General features: G+C 38.9%; 1 pseudogene across 1 annotated transcript; it reads left to right on the top strand.

Moving 5' to 3' along the window:
- Positions 1 to 317: 317 nt before the first annotated feature.
- On the top strand, positions 318 to 2,551 carry LOC104674295 (annotated as a pseudogene). Its single transcript, XR_749626.2, has one exon. The product of XR_749626.2 is annotated as a high mobility group protein B1 pseudogene (transcript).
- Positions 2,552 to 7,715: the final 5,164 nt, after the last annotated feature.

The following is a 7,715-nucleotide window of genomic DNA, read 5'->3' as shown; positions in this document are numbered from 1 at the left end:
CTTTCTGTGAAACTGCTTTGTGATATATATATTTATTTAACTCACATAAGTGAAATTTTCTTTATGTTACACATTTTGGAAACTCCATCATGGACGGATCCATGAAGGGATATTCGGGAGCACCTTCAGGCCTATGGTGAAAAAGGAAATATCTTCAGATAAAAACTGGATAGAAGCTTTCTGAGAAACTGCTTTGTGATGTGCGCATTCCACTCAGGGAGTTATACCTCTTTTCGCATAAGGCAGTGTTTGAACCCGTTCCTGTAAAATCGAAAAAGTGATAGTTTGGAGTGCATTAAAAACTATGGCAGGCCATTGCAGTACATTGAGCTCCATAGAGACAGCGCCGGGGCAAGTGAGAGCCGGACGGGCACTGGGCGACTCTGTGCCTCGCTGAGGAAAAATAACTAAACATGGGCAAAGGAGATCCTAAGAAGCCGAGAGGCAAATATCATCATATGCATTTTTCGTGCAAACTTGTCGGGAGGAGCATAAGAAGAAGCACCCAGATGCTTCAGTCAACTTCTCAGAGTTTTCTAAGAAGTGCTCAGAGAGGTGGAAGACCATGTCTGCTAAAGAGAAAGGAAAATTTGAAGATATTGCAAAGGCCGACAAGGCCCGTTATGAAAGAGAAATGAAAACCTATATCCCTCCCAAAGGGGAGACAAAAAAGAAGTTCAAGGATCCCAATGCACCCAAGAGGCTCCCTTCGGCCTTCTTCCTGTTCTGCTCTGAGTATCGCCCAAAAATCAAAGGAGAACATCCTGGCCTGTCCATTGGTGATGTTGCGAAGAAACTGGGAGAGATGTGGAATAACACTGCTGCAGATGACAAGCAGCCTTATGAAAAGAAGGCTGTGAAGCTGAAGGAAAAATACGAAAAGGATATTGCTGCATATCGACCTAAAGGAAAGCCTGATGCAGCAAAAAAGGGAGTTGTCAAGGCTGAAAAAAGCAAGAAAAAGAAGGAAGAGGAGGAAGATGAGGAAGATGAAGAGGATGAGGAGGAGGAGGAAGATGAAGAAGATGAAGATGAAGAAGATGATGATGATGAATAAGTTGGTTCTAGCGCAGTTTTTTTTTCTTGTCTATAAAGCATTTAACCCCCCTGTACACAACTCACTCCTTTTAAAGAAAAAAATTGAAATGTAAGGCTGTGTAAGATTTGTTTTTAAACTGTACAGTGTCTTTTTTTGTATAGTTAACACACTACCGAATGTGTCTTTAGATAGCCCTGTCCTGGTGGTATTTTCAATAGCCACTAACCTTGCCTGGTACAGTATGGGGGTTGTAAATTGGCATGGAAATTTAAAGCAGGTTCTTGTTGGTGCACAGCACAAATTAGTTATATATGGGGATGGTAGTTTTTTCATCTTCAGTTGTCTCTGATGCAGCTTATACGAAATAATTGTTGTTCTGTTAACTGAATACCAGTCTGTAATTGCAAAAAAAAAAAAAAAAAAGTTGCAGCTGTTTTGTTGACATTCTGAATGCTTCTAAGTAAATACAACTTTTTTTATTAGTATTGTTGTCCTTTTCATAGGTCTGAAATTTTTCTTCTTGAGGGGAAGCTAGTCTTTTGCTTTTGCCCATTTTGAATCACATGAATTATTACAGTGTTTATCCTTTCATATAGTTAGCTAATAAAAAGCTTTTGTCTACACACCCTGCATACCATAATGGGGGTAAAGTTAAGTTGAGATAGTTTTCATCCATAACTGAACATCAAAAATCTTGATCAGTTAAGAAATTTCACATAGCCCACTTATATTTACAAACTGAAGAGTAATCAGTCTACTCAAAGCATGGGATTATTAGAATCAAACATTTTGAAAGTCTGTCCTTGAAGGACTAATAGAAAAGTATGTTCTAACCTTTACATGAGGACTCTATTCTTTAACTCCCATTACCATGTAATGGCAGTTATATTTTGCAGTTCCCACATTAAAGAAGACCCGAGAATGTATCCCCAAAAGCGTGAGCTTAAAATACAAGACTGCCATATTAAATTTTTTGTTGACATTAGTCTCAGTGAAGACTACGAAAATGCTGGCTATAGATGTCTTTTCCCATTTATCTCAATATGGACTGCTCAGGAAATGAGACTTTCCGTTACAAGTATTTTTAATTAATTGGGCCAGCTTTTAAAATGAAGATGCCACATTCAAAATAGGGTATATTTTCCTATATTATGATTTGCCCCTTTATAAATCCAAGTAGGAGGAAAGAAGACACTTAAACTTTGCATCTCAGTATGAATTATTCAATTTATTTGAATGATTTTTCTTTACAAAAACTCATTAGTCATTATCTGCTTAGCAGTTTAGGGAACAATTTGGCAATTTTGTGGTTTTCGAGATTATCGTTTTCTTAAAGTGCCAGTATTTTAAAATAGCGTTCTTGTAATTTTACACGCTTTTGTGATGGAGTGCTGTTTTGTTATATAATTTTGCCTTGGATTATTTCCATTTGCATTTGTTTATGTAATTTCAGGAAGAATACTGAACATCTGAGTCCTGGATGATACTAATAAACTAATAATTGCAGAAGTTAAAAAAAAAAAAAAACTATGGCAAAAAGTGAAATATCCTCCAATAAAACCTAGAAAAAAGCATTCCAAGAAACTGCTCTCTGTTATGTGCATTCATTGCACAGAGTTAAAGTTTACTCTTCATTTTCCAGTTTGGAAATTCTGTCTTTGAGGAATATGAGAAGGGATATTAAGTGACACCCGGAGGCCTGTGGCGAGTAAGGAAGTGTATTCCATTGAAAACTGGAGAGAAGCTCTCCAAGCAACTGCTTTGTGATGTGTGAATTCATCTCATAGAGTTACATCATTCTTTGGATTGAGCAGTTTGAAATCACTGTTTCTGTGAAATCTGAGGAATGTCATTTGGGTACACCTTTACAACATTAAAGACTATGGCAAAAAGTGAAATATCCTCAAATAAAACCTAGAAAGAAGCGTTCCAAGAAACTGCTCTCTGATATGTGCATTCACTTCAGAGAGTAGAAGTTTACTCTACATTGCCCAGTTTGGATACTGTCTTTGAGGAATCTGCACAACTCTTTTGTGATGTTTGTATTCATTTCATAGAGTTAAGTCATTCTCTGGATTGAGCAGTTTGAAATCAGTGTTTCTGTGGAATCTGAGGAAGGAAATTTGGGAATGCTCTTTAGAATATGGAGAAAGAAATATCCTCAGATAAAAACTGGAAGGAAGCTTTCTGTGAAACTACTCTGTGTCGTGTGAATTCCACTCACACAGTTCTGCTTCCCTTTTCATTGAGCAGTATTCTAACACAGTTTTTAGTCTGCAAAGGGATATTTGGGATGCCTTTGTGGCTTATGGTGAAAACGGAAATGTCTTCAGGCAAAACTGGAGAGAAGCTATCCGAGGAGCTTCTTTGTGTCATGTGCATTAGACTCACCAAATCATACCTTTCTTCTCATAGAGGATTGGGGAATCCCTTTTGGAGAAAAAGCTACCAAGGGACATTCGGGAGTATACAGAAGGCTATGGTGAAAAACGAATTATTCTCAGAGAGACACTGGAAAGAAGCTTTCTTTGAAATGGCTTTGTGATGGATATATTTATACATCTCACATAGATAACGCTTTCTTTACATTACACAGCTTGGAAACTCGGTCATGGATTTATCCATGAAGGGAAATTCGGGAGCACATTCAGGACGATGGTGAAAAAGGAAATATCTTCAGATAAAAACTGGAAAGAAACTTTCTGTGAAACTGCTTTTTTCTATGTTTATTCATCTCACATAGATAAAGCTTTCTTTTCATTGCACAGCCTGGAAACTCCGTCATGGACGGATCCACAAAGGGACACTCAGGAGCACATTCAGGCCTATGGTGAAGAAGGAGATATCTTCAGATAAAAACTGGAGAGAAATTTTCTGAGAAACTGCTTTGTGATGTGTGCATTCCACTCAGGAAGTTATACCTCTTTTCTCACAAGGCAGTGTTGGGACATTCTTCTTGTAATATCGAAAAAATGATATTTTGGAGCTCATTGAAGATATGGAGATATGCTTTCCGAGGAACTCCTTTGTCATGTGTGCATTCCACTCACAGAGTTATACCTTACTTCTCATCGAGGACTGGGGTATCCCTTTTGTAGAAAAAGCTACCAAGGGACATTCGGGAGTTATGGACGGCTATGGTGAAAAAGGAAATATCCACAGAAAAAATTGGAAATAACTTTCTGTGAAACTGCTTTCTGATAAATATTTTTATTCATCTCACAAAGATAAAACTTTCTTTATAGTACACCATTTGGAAACTGCATCATGGACGGAACGGCAAAGAGACATTCAGCAGCACATTCAAGCTTATGGTGAAAAAGGAAATATCTTGAGGTAAAAACTGGTGAGAAGATTTCTGAGAAACTGCTTTGTGATGTGGGCATTCCACTCAGGGATTTGTACCTCTTTTCTCATAAGGTAGTGTTTGAACACGTTCCTGTAAAAAAAAAAAAAAAGTGATATTTGGAGCGCTTTGAAGACTATGGCGAAAGGTGAAACATCTTCAATTAAAACCCAGAAAGAAACGTTCCAAGAAACTGTTCTCTGATATGTGCATTCATTGCACAGAGTTAAAGCTTACTGTACATTTTCCAGTTCGGAGACTCTGTCTTTGAGGAATCTGTGAAGGGATATTAAGTGGCGCCCGGAAAACTGTGGTGAGCAAGGAAATGACTTCCGATGAAAACTGGAGAGAAATTTTCTGAGCAATTGCTTTGTGATGTGTGTATTCATCTCATAGAGTTAAACTACTTTTTGGATTGAGCAGTTTGAAATCACCGTTTCTGTGAAATCTGAGGAAGGACATTTGGGAACGCTCTTGAGAATATGGAGAAAGAAATATCCTCAGAAAAAACCAGAAGGAAGGTTTCTGTGAAACTTCTTTGTGTCGTGTGATTTCCACATGCTCCGTTAAGCTTCTCTTTTCATTCAGAAGTTTTCTAACACTGTTTATGTTTAGCATGTGAAGGGATATTCTGGAGTGCTTTGAGGCTTACAGTGAAAAAGGAAATATGTTCAGACAGAAAGTGGAGAGAAGCTTTCTGTGGAACTGCTTTGTGACGTGTGCATTCCACTCACAGTGGTATATCTCTCTTCTCATACAGCATCGGGGAAAACCTTTTGGATAGAAAGGTACCAAGGGATATGCGAGAGCATATTGACGCCTAGGTGAAAAGGGAAATAGCCTCAGACAGAAACTGGAAAGAAGGTTTCCGTGAAACTGTTCTGTGCAATGTGTACTCATCACAGATAGATAAAGCTTTCTTTATATTACGCAGCTTGGAAACTCTGTCATGGATGGATCCTCGAAGGGACATTCAGGAGCATATTCAGGAATAGGTGAAAAAGGAAATATCTTCAGAGTAAAACCAGAAAGAAGCTCTTTGTGAATCTGCTTTTTACTATGTTTATACATCTCCCGTAGATAAAGCTTTCTTCACATTATGCAGCTTGAAAACTCTGTCACGGACGGATCCACGAAGGGACATTTGGGAGCACATTCAGGACTATGGTGAAAATGCTAATATCTTAGGATAAAAACTGAAGAAACGCTTTCTGGGAAACTGCTTTGTGATGTGTGCATTCCAGTCACGGAGTTATACCTCTTTCCTCATAAGGTAGTGTTTGAACACTGTTCCTGTGAAACCCAAAAAGTGATATTTCGGAGCGCATTGAAGTCTATGGCGAAAAGTGAAATATCCTCAAATAAAACAGAGAAAGAAGCATTCCATGAAACTGCTCTCTGATATGTGCGTTCATTTCACAGAGTTAAAGCTTACTCTGTGATATGTGCGTTCATTTCACAGAGTTAAAGCTTACATTGCCCAGTTTGGAAACCTTGGCTTTGAGGAATCTACGAAGGGATATTAAGTGGCGCCTGGAGGCTTCTGGTGAGCAAGGAAATGTCTTCCGTTGAAAACTGGAGAGAAGCTTTCTGAGCAACTGCTTTTGGATGTGTGTATTCATGTCAGAGAGTTAAATTATTCCTTGTATAGAGCACTTTGAAATCACTGTTTCTGTGGAAACTGAGAAAGGACATTTGGGAACACTCATTAGAATATGCTGAAAAAGAAATACTCTCAGATAAAAACCAGAATGAAGCTTTCTGTGAAACTGCTATGTGTTGTGTGAATTCCACTCGCACAGTTAAGTATCTCTTTTCACTGAGCAGTATTCTAACACTGTGTTTAGCCTGCAAAGGGGTATTCAGGAGCACTTGAGACAGTGAAAAGGAAATATGTTCAGACAGAAACTGGAGAGAAGCTTTCCAGGAAACTGCTTTATGATGTGTGCATTCGACTCACAGTGTTATACCTCTCTTCTCATACAGCATCAGGGAAACCCTTTTGGAGAAAAAGGTACCAAGGGATATTCAGGGGTACATTGACGCCTATGGTGAAAAGGGAAATAGCCTCAGACAAAAACTGGAAAGAAGCATTCTGTGAAACTCCTCTGAGATATGTGTATTCATCTCACAGAGATAAAGCTTTCTTTACATTACGCAGCTTGAAAACCCTGCCATGGACGGATCCGCAAAGGGACATTCGGGAGCCCATTCTGGACTATGGTGAAAAAGGAAACATCTTCCGATGAAAACTGGAAAGAAGCTTTCTGCGAATCTGCTTTTTGCTACGTTTATTCATCTCACATAGATAAAGCTTTCTTTATATTAGGCAGCTTGGAAACTCATGGACAGACCCGCGAAGAGACATTCTGGACCACATTCAGGACTATGATGATAAAGGAAATATCTTCAGATAAAAACCGGAGAGAAGCTTTCTGAGACATTGTTTTGTGATGTGTGCATTCCACTCAGGGAGTTACACCTCTTTTCTCATAAGGCAGTGTTAGAACACTGTTCCTGTAGAACAGAAAAAGTGATATTTCGGAGCGCATTGAAGACTATGGCAAAAAGTGAAATGTTCTCAAATAAAACCCAGAAAGAAGCGTTCCAAGAAACTGCTCTCTGATATGTGCATTCACTTCAGAGAGTAGGAGTTTACTCTACGTTGCCCAGTTTGGAAACTATCTTTGAGGAATCTGAGAAGGGATATTAAGTGGAGCCCGGAGGCCTGTGAAGAGCCAGGAAATATCTTCTGTTGAAAATCTGAGAGAAGCTTTCTGAGCAACTGCTTTGTGATGTGTGTATTCATCTCATAGAGCTAAATCAGTCTTTGGATTGAGCAGTTTTAAATCACTGTTTCTGTGGAATCCGAGGAAGGACATTTGGGAACACTCTTTAGAATATGGAGAAAGAAATATCCTCAGACAAAAACAGAAGGCAGCTTTCTGTGAAACTGCTATGTGTCGTGTGAATTCCTTTTTGCTCAGTTAAGTTTCTCTTTTCATTGAGCAGTTTTCTAACACTGTTTATGTTTAGCATGCGAAGGGATACTTGGGAGTGCTTTGAGGCTTACGGTGAAATAGGGAATATGTTCAAATAGAAACTGGAGAGAACCTTCCCAAGGAACTGCTTTGTGACGTGTGCATTCCACTCACAGTTTTATACCTCTCTTCTCATTCGACATCGGGGAAACCCATTTGGAGAAAAAGCTACCAAGGGATATTCGGGAGCATATTGACCCCTATGGTGAAAAGGGAAATAGCCTCAGGTAAAAACTGGAAGGAAGCATTCTGTGAAACTGCTCTGTGATACGTGTATTCATCTCACATA

This window comes from Rhinopithecus roxellana, chromosome 8, assembly GCF_007565055.1.
Source record: "Rhinopithecus roxellana isolate Shanxi Qingling chromosome 8, ASM756505v1, whole genome shotgun sequence".
In the NCBI taxonomy this organism is placed as follows: Eukaryota; Metazoa; Chordata; class Mammalia; order Primates; family Cercopithecidae; genus Rhinopithecus; species Rhinopithecus roxellana.
This window is presented reverse-complemented; position numbering and strand designations above follow the sequence as displayed.